Source organism: Denticeps clupeoides, chromosome 6 (genome assembly GCF_900700375.1).
Source record: "Denticeps clupeoides chromosome 6, fDenClu1.1, whole genome shotgun sequence".
Taxonomy (NCBI): domain Eukaryota; kingdom Metazoa; phylum Chordata; class Actinopteri; order Clupeiformes; family Denticipitidae; genus Denticeps; species Denticeps clupeoides.
The window spans coordinates 1,294,033-1,308,852 of NC_041712.1; the positions used below are offsets into that span (position 1 = coordinate 1,294,033).

Here is a 14,820-nt window from a genome sequence, read left to right on the forward strand (position 1 = left end):
AGCATGTCTCATGTGTTTTCAGCTTGTTTTGTGCAAAAACACGTTTGACCTTGAAAAAGTGACAATCTTTGGATAAAACACTTTCCCTTCAACATTTTCAACATCTAACACTTTGAAATACATAAGAACATAGTAAACTACAAGGAGAAATAAAAAGAATGTGAAATTTCATTTGTTTTCGGCCTGTTTTTAGCAAAACTATGTTTGACCTTGAAAAACACACTTTTTGCTGAAACTACACTTTTCCATCAAAATGTTGCATGTCCAACACTGTGAAACACTTAAGAACATAATTTCTAGCAGTATCCTTAAAGAAAATTGGAAGTTTCATTTGTTTTTAGCTTTGTTTATGGTTGACCTTGAACTGAGTGCTTTAAAGTGATTTTCAGCGCGTGTAAGGCCAAAACATGAAAAAGTTGATTCCGGACAGCGAATTCTAATCTTTTTACAACAATTTCTTTCTTACAACTTAGGAACTTCATTTCCAATACAGAAAGTTGAAGAAATCAGCATGTCTCACTTGTTTTCAGCTTGTTTTGTGCAAAACACGTTTGACCTTGAAAAAGTGACAATCTTTGGATAAAACACTTTCCCTTCAACATTTTCAACATCCAACACTTTGAAATACATAAGAACATAGTAAATTACAAGGAGAAATAAAAAGAATGTGAAATTTCATTTCTTTTCGAACTGTCTTTAGCAAAACTATGTTTGACCTTGAAAAACACACTTTTGGCTGAAACTACACTTTTCCATCCAAATTTTGCATGTCCAACACTATGAAACACTTAAGAACATCATTTCTAGCAGTATCCTTAAAGAAAATTGGAAGTTTCATTTGTTTTTAGCTTTGTTTATGGTTGACCTTGAACGGAGTGCTTTAAAGTGATTTTCAGCGCGTGTAAGGCCAAAACATGAAAAAGTTGATTCCGGACAGCGAATTCTAATCTTTTTACAACGATTTCTTTCTTACAACTTAGAAACTTCATTTCCAATACAGAAAGTTGAAGATTTCAGCATGTCTCACTTGTTTTCAGCTTGTTTTGTGCAAAAACACCTTTGACCTTTAAAAAAATGACAATCTTTGGATAAAACACTTTCCCTTCAACATTTTCAACATCCAACACTTTGAAATACATAAGAACATAGTAAACTACAAGGAGAAATAAAAGGAATGTGAAATTTCATTTGTTCTCGGTCTGTTTTTAGCAAAACTATGTTTGACCTTGAAAAACACACTTTTGGCTGAAACTACACTTCTCCATCAAAATTTTGCAAGTCCAACACTGTGAAACACTTAAGAACATCATTTCTAGCAGTATCCTTAAAGAAAATTGGAAGTTTCATTTGTTTTTAGCTTTGTTTATGGTTGACCTTGAACGGAGTGCTTTAAAGTGATTTTCAGCGCGTGTAAGGCCAAAACATGAAAAAGTTGATTCCGGACAGCGAATTCTAATCTTTTTACAACGATTTCTTTCTTACAACTTAGAAACTTCATTTCCAATACAGAAAGTTGAAGATTTCAGCATGTCTCACTTGTTTTCAGCTTGTTTTGTGCAAAAACACCTTTGACCTTTAAAAAAATGACAATCTTTGGATAAAACACTTTCCCTTCAACATTTTCAACATCCAACACTTTGAAATACATAAGAACATAGTAAACTACAAGGAGAAATAAAAGGAATGTGAAATTTCATTTGTTCTCGGTCTGTTTTTAGCAAAACTATGTTTGACCTTGAAAAACACACTTTTGGCTGAAACTACACTTCTCCATCAAAATTTTGCAAGTCCAACACTGTGAAACACTTAAGAACATCATTTCTAGCAGTATCCTTAAAGAAAATTGGAAGTCTCATTTGTTTTTAGATTTGTTTATGTTTGACCTTGAACGGAGTGCTTTAAAGTGATTTTCAGCGCGTGTAAGGCCAAAACATGAAAAAGTTTATTCCGGACAGCGAATTCTAATCTTTTACAACAATTTCTTTCTTACAACTTAGGAACTTCATTTCCAATACAGAAAGTTGAAGAAATCAGCATGTCTCACTTGTTTTCAGCTTGTTTTGTGCAAAACACGTTTGACCTTGAAAAAGTGACAATCTTTGGATAAAACACTTTCCCTTCAACATTTTCAACATCCAACACTTTGAAATACATAAGAACATAGTAAATTACAAGGAGAAATAAAAAGAATGTGAAATTTCATTTCTTTTCGAACTGTCTTTAGCAAAACTATGTTTGACCTTGAAAAACACACTTTTGGCTGAAACTACACTTTTCCATCCAAATTTTGCATGTCCAACACTATGAAACAAGTGATTTTCAGCGTGTGTAAGGCCCAAACATGAAAAAGTTGATTTCGGACTGCGAATTCGAATCTTTTTACAACATTTTCTTTCTTACAACATAGAAACTTCATTTCCAACACAGAAAGTTGAAGAATTCAGCATGTCTCATGTGTTTTCAGCTTGTTTTGTGCAAAAACACGTTTGACCTTGAAAAAGTGACAATCTTTTGATAAAACACTTTCCCATCAACATTTTAAACATGTAACACATAAGTAATACATAATACATAAGAACATTCTAAACTAAAAGGAGAAATAAAGAGAATTTGAAATTTCATGTAATTTAGGCCTTTTTTCTGTAAAATGATGTTTGACCTTGAAAAACACATTTTCTCCTAAAACTACACTTTTCCATCAAAATTTTACATTTCTAACACTGTGAAACACTTAAGAACATAATTTCTAGCAGCATGCTTAAACAAAAATTTGAACTTTCATTTGTTTTTAGCTTTGTTTCTGTAAAATTATGTTTGACCTTGAACGGAGTGCTTTAATGTGATTTTCAGCGCGTATAAGGCCCAAACATAAAAAAGTTTATTCCGGACTGCGAATTCGAATCTTTTTACAACATTTTCTTTCTTACAACATAGAAACTTCATTTCTAACACAGAAAGTTGAAGAATTCAGCATGTCTCATGTGTTTTCAGCTTGTTTTGTGCAAAAACACGTTTGACCTTGAAAAAGTGACAATCTTTTGATAAAACACTTTCCCATCAACATTTTAAACATGTAACACTTGGAAATACATAAGAACATTCTAAACTAAAAGGATAAATAAAGAGAATTTGAAATTTCATGTAATTTAGGCCCTTTTTCTGTAAAACGATGTTTGACCTTGAAAAACACATTTTCTCCTAAAACTACACTTTTCCATCAAAATTTTACATGTCTAACACTGTGAAACACTTAAGAACATCATTTCTAGCAGTATGCTTAAACAAAATTTTGAACTTTCATTTTTTTTAGCTTTGTTTCTGTAAAATTATGTTTGACCTTGAACGGAGTGCTTTAATGTGATTTTCAGCGCGTGTAAGGCCCAAACATAAAAAAGTTTATTCCGGACTGCGAATTCGAATCTTTTTACAACATTTTCTTTCTTACAACATAGAAACTTCATTTCCAACACAGAAAGTTGAAGAATTCAGCATGTCTCATGTGTTTTCAGCTTGTTTTGTGCAAAAACACGTTTGACCTTGAAAAAGTGACAATCTTTTGATAAAACACTTTCCCATCAACATTTTCAACATCTAACACTTGGAAATACATAAGAACATCCTACACTAAAAGGAGAAATAAAGAGAATTTTAAATGTCATGTGTTTTAGGCCTTTTTTCTGTAAAACGATGTTTGACCTTGAAAAACATTTTCTCCTAAAACTACACTTTCCATCAAAATTTTAAATGTCTAACACTGTGAAACACTTAAGAACATCATTTCTAGCAGTATCCTTAAAGAAAATTTGAACTTTCATTTGTTTTTAGCTTCGTTTCGGTAAAATTATGTTTGACCTTGATTTTTAGCTTTTGTAAAACCTAAATTTGAAAAACATGATTACAACTTTTTCCTTCTTACAACATTGTTGGAGTTGTACGCCGTTCCAACACTTATAAACCAGAGAAGAATGACACGAAGAAGTTGAGCTCTTTTACTTGCAAGGAGAGCGATCATAGACGACCAATACAGCAGCCTCCAAAAAGCTCTGCCGTCTCTTCCGCTTCCTCTCTTTTTATTCAATAATAGGGCGGTACATTCATCACAGGATCACACCAAATAAGCTTATAATTTGCATGTAGGGTTGTCTCTTTGGTAGACGCTCCATCGCCAAGGTCTTCTTGTTTTTCTTGCTTCTCCGCGGCTGCAGGCCTCCTCTTATCAAGTCGCGGTCATTCTGTTCTGCAAACAGCCTTTAGCCCACCAGTTTCTGAAGAGACTAATGATTCAATGTAGTGCGCATATTAAAAAGATTAATATAGCTCAATGCATGCGAGATATATATATATGTCAAAAGGATTAATAGAGTTTAATACATGTGGGATATATATGTCAAAAAGGTAGTAAAGGTTAATAGCATGATAACTTATATACATTTTCCAACATTTCCCCCCTGTTTATCATGTATCAAACCTTTTTCTAATTCTTTTTTTTTTTTTTTCTTAATAATAACAACAATAATAATAATAATAGACAAAATTGTGAGTATAGTGATATATATACATATATATATTTTTTTTTTTTCTTAATAATAACAACAATAATAATAATAATAGAAAAAATCGTGAGTATAGAATAACAAAAATAATAGGAAAACATCGTGAGTATCACACAGAGTGATAATGCCGTCCTGGACCACATAGGGACTGTAGTACGGTGCTGAGAACAGGCCACATGACGCACCGAATCGAAACCACAATGCAACCAACCAAGCATTCAAGAGAACAAAAATGTGGTGTCGCTGTTCAGGAGAGGACAGAATAAACGCTACCCTGCCGATTCAAAACTACCATCCTATCACCATAAGTCACCATATTTCCGAACGTCTTTCCAGCCTTATCCAAACAGCACCTTGCCTGATAAATATAGGAAGTTCAGAATTAAAACAACAAAAAGCCTGATAAATTCAGGAAATACAGAATTAAAACAACAAAAAATACATTTAAAACATAATGAGTCAAGCATATGTCCCCCAATATTTCCCCCCTGTTTATCATGTATTGAACTTTTTTTATTTCTTTTTTTTCCTATAGTACTTCCCTAATAACCTCTTCCGGTAGGATTTTCGACTATTAGTTCATAAACCGAGCAATACATTTACACTCAAAGGGATGTTGCTTCAATTCTCGAAGATAGATTCTCGGAACAGTTGGCTCAACTGAAAGTCACTGGGCTCCATGGACATCTCAAAGCCCTCATCGTGGATTTTATTTTCCAAGAGCGGGTATAACTGTGTGGGATCAACCTCCCTGGGTGATAAGGCCGTAGTGATGAGACGGTTCACAAGACTGCGCAGACAAGGAATACAACAACATCCACACAAGGTCAGAATTGCTGCAAATACAGCCATAGATGTTAAAACAGATTGAACTAGGGCTTTGTATTTCCCGAATACATTCATCCAGGAATCCCACATCGTAGTTTCCACCCCTGAATGCTCCTTCATCTTCCGGTTGAGGGTGCGCAGGCCGTCAATGGCCAATGTCAGACTGCCTCCTGCAGCTGTGTTGTTTGGTATGAACGAGCAGCATTGCTCTCCAAACACGGCGCAAAACCCCATTTTTCTCAGCCAAGAGCATATCAAGCGCTATTCTGTTCTGAAAAGCCATTAGGGAAGTGGCGGATAATTGCCCATGCACGGCCTCAAAACCGACATGTGTCCAATTTCCTAATTTCTGAACATTGTAATGGATGTAGTTGATCCTGTCTACGTTCTTATTAATCGTACACCACCAACACAAGGTTGATTCGAATCCTGCTGCTATTTGATTTGCTATTTTATATTCGTCAGGCACCCCCCCTGGGAACCCCAATTGCATCTATGTAAGTTGGATCTGTTAGCTTCTCCCAGGGCGGGGTTGACCGCTTCGTCTGGTGCCAGTCTGCAGGCACCAGGCTGTCTATTTTGAATAACAGGTTACTTATTGTTGTTGGATATATGGACACTGGTAATAAAAGGGTTACTAAGACACACAACCCGGTGGTGTTTGTGGGCAATCGATCAAACAACCTGATCCCAAACTTGATCCCAACTTCTGCAACGACAATCTGGTTGAGTTATAACCGCTGGTTTTACCTGTAATAATGGTCATGGCCCCATACAAAGCACGCAATCTTGTTGAGTGACAATAGCTGCTTGCTCCACTTAAAGAAGCCAATTGTTGTTTTTACCACATCAAGCAAGCATTTTTTTTCTCTTAAAAAATTGTAAATAATAAAAAATGAAATTAACAGTTGTCGATAAGGTAACATCCAAATTGCATCAAAAACCCGCGTAGAAACACATCCTCAGTCATGCTGAAAATCCAAGACTACTACAGCAGTAACATCCAACATCCGTTACGCACCCGATTCGTCTTTACACAAAAATTTGCACCTCCCAAAAATAAATAAAAAAAGAATGCATGAAAAATCAGCTACAGGACATAGTGAAGGAGAACAGAGGTGACACGGTCACAACTTTGGAGGCCTAATGTGGGTGGGGAATCTGTTTAAAGCTAAGAGGGCCTGCTCTGCATCAGGGTTCCACAGCACCTGAGAAGACATCAATTTATAATGAGTGAGGGCAGTTAAAGGCTTGCTGAACCTTGGAAGAAATACTCAATGGTAGGAACAAAAGGCAATAAATAACAACAACTGTTTTACAGTAATGGATGTGAGGAGTTTGGATGACAGGTCCTTGTCATCTTCCACTAATAATGTGACCCAGAAATATATCGGAAATGTAACACCAAAAATGCAACTGAAATCCAAACCAAAACTGAGACAATAACCCTATTGCTGTAAATAACTTCATTTTCAGTTGAAGAAATTAGAATGACTCATGAGTGTAGGGTCTTCCTAGGATCACAGATGACATCTTGAAAAAGGTCTTTAAAGCCCCTTTTAACCTTTGACATTTACATATAAATTACAAACCTGGACCCTCATTCTACACTTTTATTGAGGCATGATTGCCCACAGTTTTCCCCACTATCACTAGGACGCTAAACAGATTGGGTCTCCAACTGTTACATCAAGCTTCAAAGCATTCTAAAGAGACATAGGAGACCTCCTGTCTGGCCCCCACCCTTGCAATACACATCATGCACACACCCAAAGACATTTTCTGTATTTTGTGCTAGGAATATGCGATTATGAGTGGAACCAATATATGCATACGTTGTGTGTACGTTGCCTAGTATAGTTACAACTTTCTATTTGCATTAGTTAAACTCTAATTGCCTATATTCGAGTATATAAGTGTATATCCTAAAGGTCCCTTTCTTGGTATCAAAGTAAACCTCCGTTTACTACTGAAACAATGATGCATACTATGTGATCACAAAATGCATCATACAATTTCTACAAGGTTTTGAAATGAACTGCAGTTTCTCTCTGGACCAGAAATAAAAATTCCAATGGGCCATAAACCAAGACAAAGGAAGTTTCTCCCCCCAAAAATTCACCCTGGTTTTTGGTCATTCCACCCAAATGGTAAGTGTGTCAGGGAACCATCAAAAGTGCTTTTCCCAGGCCACGCTTCGCTCAGAAAATCTTTTCCTCCTGAGACACTTCTTTCAACACTTTGTTAAACTCATCTCTTGAGTTTAAACCTTCGGCAGATTTTACCTTCAAGTGACTTCAAGGAAAACCTCCAGCTCACGCCTAAAGGTCGAGGATCTTGACCCTACCACATCAGGACTCTTTTGCAGAAACAACAACCAATGCAAGTAACGTTTATAACTATTTAGATGCGTGTTTAAGCTTGAACCCCTTTTAACACTAGAATTACTGACTTTTTTATTTTCTGGTGCAAGGCCCGAGGTGTTATTCACCCCTGCTGAGATTTTCACAGGTCTTCAGCTTGATTCTCCTCAATCTTTTGTTGTGCAAACCAACCTGTGAGGCTTGGCACATTTGCATTTCTAAGAACACACATCAGGATGGCCTCCGTTTCACGGCCATGCTGGAAGAACCTCTCCATGCAATAGGCTTTGGTCTTGCCAAAGCCTTTGGTCTTGTCTCTCTGAGCCAGACAGCAAAGGACGGCACTGTGTGGGTAGAGGAGACCATTGGAGTGCCCAGTGCAGTAGCAAATCACACGTGCTTCACTGTGCAAGCTGGGCCCACAAAGTTTGTTAAAAAGTTTGTCGTAGTACATATGAGAATTATATAAACCCATTTAGAGTGAGGTTCATGTAAATCTGAGAACAGAGTACTGGTATTTGGCAATTCATTAACTGATGGCATTCATTTCAATTCTGTTTGTAAGAGCAATGCCATTGTGTATTGCTGGTCAGAAAAATTTCTGATGGCAGTAATCAAAGAGACAATGCCCCGAGATGCATAATTCAAATGAATCTAACACCTTCGATATGATGACAAGGACACAAGGGCAGAACAGGTGAAAACAGACAAATTTGCTGCAATCTCTGACATCTGGACACGCTTCAAGAAGAACTGTGCTGAGAGTTTCACTCCAGGAGAACATAGATGAACGGATTTAGAGACCAAGTATGTCAATGCATCTCCTTACTTGGGACAAGACCCCAGTCGTCAGAAGGGAGAGAGACTGGCAGTGAACGTGGTCATGAATCTGATGGAGCCATTTTTGGATGTTTTCAGAACAAAAGCAAGAGAACAATGGAGCTCAGCAGGATGCCAGGAGGTGTGAGGTTTTTATTTATGCAAATTTGGCGCAGCCTTAGTAAATCTAGTGTTAAGGTGAACCTTGATTCTCTGACGATTCTCATTATGCTGCGGTTAATTGATGTGAAATACTGCCATTCTCTTTTCCTTATTTCCCTTTATCCTGTACGTATATGTTTGTTTAATTGTTGTATGTTGGCTATAGCCTCGTTTATTAAATTCCTTATATTCACAATCGTTTGTTTCTGTGTGCTGCTCACAATCTGGAGTCACTGAACGTTGATGCTAAATTACTGCTAGCAAAAAAAAAGGCCAGAGTGGGAAAGATATCCTAACATGGCCAGGGGATAATCTTTCCTAGAATTGATAAATAATTATATTATCTGCTCGGTGGATGGACAGATCAAGTAATTGTAACATTGTAGCAAAATCTAATCTAAATGTTTATTATTAATTATAACCAGTTATAATGAATTATAAATATTTCCCTATTGAGCAAATTTGTTACATTCTCTAACCTGTCAAGGAGAATAGCATGATCAATTGTGTCAAATGCTGCACTCAGATCAAGCAGGACAAGCACCGAGATGCTTCCCTGATTGTCTCAATGCTATGATGAGGTCTAAATCCTGATTGATATACGTCATGGATATTGTTACTGTCTAGGTATGCGCTCAGCTGCTGGGCCATGACTTTTTCTAATATTTTTTAAATAAACGGAAGGTTGGATATCGGTCAATAATTTGAAAGCTGACTGTGATTAAGTCTGATGACTGCTACCTTGAACGAACTTGATACGTGACTGGTGCTAAGCGACGAGTTAATAATTTTGAGGATAGGATTTATAATATTGGGTGCTACTTGTTGTTTATAATATCGGGTACTACTTGGAACCTTGTAGGAAGCGGATCCAAAGCGCAAGTACGAGATTTGTTTAATTAGTTCATGCTCTTTAATAAGGTTGAAGCGTTCTAATCGGTGGTCAGCTATTTGAAGATTATTTTCCTTAGAAATATCGACAAAGATGTTTGTTGTGCCTTTAATCTTATCTCTATTCGTAACTATTTTAGTATCAAAGAAATTCATAAAATCGTCGCTACTATGATGATATTGAGTGGTAGTATCCATTTCTGTCTTATTCCTGAAAATTGTTAACTCGTTGCTAAAGGATCTAGGTGTCATCATTGATGCAGGTCTCTCATTCAATTCGCATGTAGATAATGTCACTAGGATAGCATTCTTTCACCTTAGAAATATTGCGAAAATAAGAAATATCATTTCAATGCATGATGCAGAAAAGTTGGTCCATGCATTTATTACATCAAGGTTAGATTACTGCAATGCATTACTGTTTGGATGCTCTAGTAGGTGCATGAGTAAACTCCAGCTAGTTCAGAATGCTGCTGCCAGAGTTCTAACTAGAACTAGGAAATTTGACCACATCACCCCCACTCTTACAATCACTGCACTGGTTATCCATCAAATTTAGGCTTGGCTACAAAAATCCTACTTTTGACCTATAAAGCTCTAAATGGTCTTGCCCCGTAATACCTGAGTGAACTTTTAGTTCTTTACGACCCACCACGCCCTCTTCGATCAATGGGTGCAGGGTCACTACTGGTACCAAAAGTACAGAAGGTCACAGCTGATCCTTCTCCTATAGAGCTCTGCAGTTGTGGAACGGCTTGCCTGTCAGTGTCCGGGACTCAGACACAGTCTCAGTGTTTAAATCCAATCTCAAAATCTGTTTTCTCTGGCTTTTTGTTAAAGTCCTAGACACTCATTTCACTTCACTTTGACACAGTGTCAATTACAAAGTCCAGTTTATCACAGAGTCCCCCTGTTAGACACAGACAAAGTTAAATTCACCCTAGTTAGGCTGTCCTAGTTAGGGTACCGGGCTACTGTAGCACCAATATACCACTATAACCACATATTTCAGTATCAGTCGTACAGTGCAACCGTCTGCTGCTGCTTCTGTTTGTTTTTCTCCGAGACACAGAATCAAGCACCCAGACTACTGGCAGACCCCAGTGAAGAGACCAGCAAATAAATCCTGGATCCTGACAACTGCTTAACAAGGACATAACATGAAACAAACCAGAGGGTTTGTTCCAGGTTCTTCAAATGGACCAGTAACATCATTATGGACACGTAATCTAGACCATGACACTGACTACATCCTGGAATTCTCCAACCCTACAACTGTACGACTTATTATTATTATATCATCAACCCTGCACTGACACCATTTGCAGGCTCACTCTACCCTGGAAGGGGGTCCCTCTCTGTATCACTCCTTCCCAAGGTTTCTTCCTTTCTTTTTTTTCTCTCTCCTAGAGTTTTTTTTTTTGTGTGGAGTTTTTCCTTGTGTGCAGAAGGGTCAAGTGTGGGGGGTGTCAACTATAGGGCTTGTCAAAGCCCATTGAGACATACTGTATGTCTCAATGGGTGGATGCAGTTTTTGGACACCACTCCGACAACCAGCGATGTATGTCAAGGAGCCTGCCAGAGCAGATTACTTTATCCGACATCGTTTTAGCTAGTTCAAGCATCTCTATAAAATTATCTTTAGTTATTTCCGACTGGCGTAGCCGGACATTGTTTGCGCATAAGTGAATCGCTGTACTGGAGTACCTGCGGTTATTTTTGTCGGGCACTCTGGCTCTCTGGTGCTGCTATCCTCACGTTTCTAACTATGGAGTCACCAATGACTAGAGCCGGTGGATTGTAGGACCCAGCAAATGCCTCACTGAGGGGGAGCAGCGGTTCTGAATGTGAACCAGTGGTGCCCAGGTTGTGGGGGAGCTTGGCAGGTCGCCACGGAAGCTTCCCAACTGCCCTGCTGTCCGGAGGGCGCTATTGGTACTGGCACCACGGTAGACACACTCACCAGCTGACTGGGCTGGTGTGTGTCTGGGACTAGAAAAGAGTCTATTAAAACTTCTGTTTCTCTAATTAAATATAAATTTCGGATTCTCTCTTAGAGCTCGGCTATTTTCTCCGTCATTTTGGCTAGTCTCCTACACTTTCCACAGGTGAACGACTTCTTTGTTTGATTTGAGGCAGAGATCCGGGAGCCACTGAGGAAGACGATCCCTTCTCCCAATGACAAGGACCTCTGTCTTTCCATGGGAGACGTCAGGATTACCCTTCTCAGTGTAAACCCACGGAAAACAAGCAGGACCAGACAACAACGGATGCTATGGGAGTGTGCTGACCATCTTCACAGATATCTACATGCTGAGTTTAGCAGTGGTACCTACCTGCCTCAAAACCATCAAGATCATCCCAGTGCCAAGGAACTCAACTGTGTCCTGTCTCAATGATTACTGGCCAATAGCAATCACACCCATCATTCCAAAGTGCTTTGAGAGGTTGGTTCTGAGGCAAATGAAGACACAACTTCCACAGAACCTGGACCCACTTCAGTTGCCTACTGGCCAAACCGCTCCACAGACAATGCAATCTCATCTGCCCTTCACAAAACCCTCACCACCCACAATTTTGCCAGAATGCTGTTTTTTGAGTTCAGCTCAGCATTCAATACTGTCATCCCTCAAAGCTGTTAAGGAAGTTGGACCTGCTGGGAATAAGCTCTCCACTCTGCAGCTGGATCTTGGACTTCCTAGCAGACAGCCCCCAGTCAGTGTCTATAGGAAATAATACCTCCAAGATCCTCATACTGAGCACAGGGATGCGTGCTCAGCCCACTGCTGTTCACTCTGCTGACACACGACTGTGATGCACAGCACAGCTCGAACCATATAATCAAGCACAACGATGAGTCTGCTAACTGAGAGGAAATTAAACATCTGGTGGATTGGTGCTGGAGCAACAACGTAACTCTCAGTCTCACCAAGAACAAAGAGATTGTTGTCAACCCCACTGCACATCTGATCATCAGCAGTGTGAAGTTCCTGGGTGTGCACATGACAAACAACCTCTCTTGGAGCCTCAACCTCCACCACCAAGAAAGCCCCAATGAGAGTGTTCTCTGCTACTATATCCCTGTCTGGTACAGGAACAGAACTGTTGCTGAGCAGAAGGCCTAGCAACGACTAGGGAAGACAGCAGAGCGCATCATCGGGGTTCCACTCTCACCACCCCTCACATGCCCTCACATACCGTCTGGCAGATGGTTCTGCAGCATCAGAACTGTAACTGCCAGACACTGCAAGAGCTTCTTCCCCCAAGGAGTCAGAGCTCTCAATGTACTGCCATCACCAAAAAAACTGAATAAACACAACAACAATACACCTCCAGCCTTGTGCACATGGTAACATACAAAACATAACATTTTGCACATGTTTATCTTGTCTTGTGTGTCCTGTTTCAAATATCCAATATATCCACTTACAAGCATCCTACATGATGTTGTCCTGTTTGTTCTGTTTATTGTACAGAAAAGTTTAACTTTTCATTTATAGGTCTGTACAGTATTTACATTCTAGACTTAGTATAGTTTAGATTAGATTAGTGTGTGTGTGTGTGTGTGCGTGTGTGTGTGTGTGTGTGTGTGTGTGTGTGTGTGTGTATATATATATATATATATATATATATATATATATATATATATTATGATTGCACTCTGGGGGGTCTGTGTGAAACATTTAAATACACAATATACTGTTGTAATGACAATAAACCAATCTTGAATCTTGAATTTCAAATTAAATACAAAAACATGACATTCAGAATTGTCCTTCACTTTTTTACAATTCTTTCCATCGTATTTTTTAATGTAACCCTAATTTTAACCCTCCTTTAACCCTAAAAGAGCAGTACTGTCAATACTGTTAATTCAGTTTTTATGTACTATCAATAGTACAAATACGTATTTGTACTATCAAATACCTCTAATTAAAAAAGGAGTACTGCAGAAAAAAACAGTTTTTTTATAGTTTTTCATAATGATCAAAAACAATACCTTCAATAAAATGCCCAGGAGATAAGCAAGGAAATACATTTATTTTACAGTTTTTTTTGTTTAACAAATATACAATGAAATACCTTAAAACAGTATAAAAAGCTGAAAAGAAATACAGTAAAATGTTGAAGTTCAAATTAAGTGAAAAATATAAAAAATAATAGTTTACAGATTATAAGGATGTATACAATCGAACATCTTTAGCAAAACCAAAGTATTTCACATTTAGTAAACTTATTTTAAAGATTTGAATAGCCAATTCCCGACCTGACACTGTAAATCTAGTTTAACAAAGGTCCTAAGCAAATCCTTATCTATTTATAGTGTATAGACAAATGCTAGACAAATGGTGTCAAGACTGGGCATTGTGCAAAAATAAATTAAATCAATCAGTAAATAAATAAACTCAAAAAGCATATGCACCCTGTTAACTAACTCTGGGGTTGACTGCAAATAACCAAATCAAAAAGCTGGTGTTTCAAGACCTAACACTTATTTTAGAACAGAAAAATATTTTTAAAAAGAAATAACACAGTGAAATATAAGTATACCCAAACTACTAAACGCATAGGTTCGTAGAATTAGGCCTACAGTACAATACTAAACTGAAAAAACTACATTTATTACATTTATTGTTTTTAAACTGGTGGTCACCAAAAGCGATGTAGTTGTTGTGAGGGCTCCAACAAAGTTGGAGAAACTCAAAGTTTAATTAATGTCTTCTTACCTCTCTGTCACTTAAACCACCAAAATGTAATACACATTTGAGACAGAGGTGTTGCTTGCTATTAAAAAAATCTTTAAACAATGTTGTGAGCCATCCAGACCGAACACATTGATGTACAGTGATACTATGAAAGGTGACTATGCACTGTACACAATAAAAAGATATCCGCTTTCAATCTGGCAGGAGTCCAGTGGATCCATGTCGTATTGAGGAGAGGTAGGGTGAAAAAAGGCAAGAAGATTAAATGTAACTTAAAAAAAAAGAACAGTAAACTATTTTGCAGCAAATAGAAAGAAGATGTGAAATAGAGTGGGTTGATCCATTTTGGCAGCTGAACGTAGATCAGAAAGATGCAGAAAGATGTACAGTAATATTATGATGTTAAAATCCTGAATACTTCTGGAAATACTGGATAATTGTAACCAGTCAGTTACCGTTAATTTGACAAGCCTTACACAGTGAGCTAATCCATCATAT

At 37.8% G+C, this 14,820-nt stretch overlaps 1 pseudogene; it reads right to left on the reverse strand.

Moving 5' to 3' along the window:
- The window catches only part of LOC114792107 (MAGUK p55 subfamily member 5-A-like), a 53,701-nt pseudogene extending 45,503 nt beyond the window's left edge, over positions 1 to 8,198 (reverse strand).
- Positions 8,199 to 14,820: the final 6,622 nt, after the last annotated feature.